Source organism: Anopheles coluzzii, assembly GCF_943734685.1.
Source record: "Anopheles coluzzii chromosome X unlocalized genomic scaffold, AcolN3 X_unloc_106, whole genome shotgun sequence".
Lineage (NCBI taxonomy): Eukaryota > Metazoa > Arthropoda > Insecta > Diptera > Culicidae > Anopheles > Anopheles coluzzii.
This window is the reverse complement of record NW_026054427.1, coordinates 18,278-20,000: the sequence shown is the minus strand read 5'-3', so window position 1 is coordinate 20,000 and position 1,723 is coordinate 18,278.

The following is a 1,723-nucleotide window of genomic DNA, read 5'->3' as shown; positions in this document are numbered from 1 at the left end:
TCCACCAAATGGCACCAACGCTTGGCGAAAGTCTCGAAACACTCCTATCCCGACGCACCAGCAACCGCAACACGATGCAAAATAAATTGCACGAGCTACTGATACTTGTACCATGCACGGTACACGGTACCAAAATATACCCCTGAAAGTGTGCAATTTGGTGCTATTCTAGGAAATTTGTTTGGGGAAGCCTAGCTACGCGTGTCGCACGTTGCATGGTCGTCGATCAGAGGCATGCAAAAGCACCTATCTAGGGGAATTACTTTACGTTCTAGTAGCAAGATCGATTTTCCGGTCTAGCACGGCAGTACGCCTGCATGCATACACTCCATGTACCAAAAATGTATCAACCTAGGCGTTGCTCAGTAGCTTTTGGCGGCACATGTAAAAAGTACTCGAGTTCAGATTCTTGGAACTTTGCGTATTGTTCAAAACTTATAACGAAAACTAAATTATAAATGGGTAAAAGGCTAGGCGTTTCTCAGTAGCTTTTGGCGCCACGTGGCAAAAGTATTCGAGTTCAGATTTCTGGGACTTAGCGTATTTTTCAAACCTGATAATGAAAATTGAAGTACAAATGGGGCATAAGCTAGGCGTTGCCCAGTAACTTTTTTCGCCACATGGAGGAAGTAGTCGAGCTCCAATTTCTGGGACGTAGCGTATTTTTCAATCATAATAAACCAAATCAAACATAAAAATCATGAAACTTACACCACGTCCCTAGGTTGTGCACAAAACGTAACGATAAAGTGCCGGCGAGGTTAGAGGTGCACCAAAATTGTGTACCGATTAGGAAAAGTACTCTATGTTGCTATGACTTGGGTAAAAAGTGTTGATTAACTGCTGGTTACGATAGACAGTTGCTTATCGTACACATCGCAAACGAACACCCCTTAGTGAGCAGTAGCAGAAGTCGATGGAACAAAGCGAATGCATTACAAACTGATCAAGTAAAATAAGGAACGCTACGTACTAGGACTTCTTTCCAAGAATGGTGTCCGCGACGGGAGGGCAAGCGTCCTTCCCAGGTTTCCCTAGTAAACCTTGTATGGTAAACATACCCAAGCGTGTCCGTAAGCACGCAACGATAGTCACGAACGAGCACATACCTAGGGAAAGTACTCTACGTACTAGGACTTCTGTCCAAGAATGGTGTCCGCGACGGTCGGGCACTGTGACGCAATTACCAAATCCTAGAATCGTACAAGCAGTGTGTACAAACATAAACATTAACGCGTTCGCTCGGGCTGCGCCGTCCGTGTTGAACACAAATGCGGGTGATTATATGAGTGGATGGACAAAAACATGCGTGGCGAAGACAATTTTCTGCACGATGTGCACATAGCTCATTTCGTCGTCCCGGGCGAATGGAAAAACACAAAAATCTCGAGTATCTTTCTAGGTTTCTGTTATAAAAGGGCAGGCCAAAAGGTGACCGGTTGAGATGAGCATTTTAAGCATGCAAGCACTTAATTGCAACTTTTCCTACAAAAACTAGGTACGTACACGTAGATTGTATCAACATGGACATCCATGATTGCGTACGCCCGGGCTGCGCCCTCCGTGTTGTACTTTCCCTGATTGGTACACAATTTTGGTGCAAGTGTACCAACATCGACATCTATGAACGCGTACGCTCGAGCTGCACCCTCCGTCTTGTACTTTCCCTGATCGGTACACAGTTTTGGTGCACGGCTATCCCGAAAGGCAACTTGTACCAACA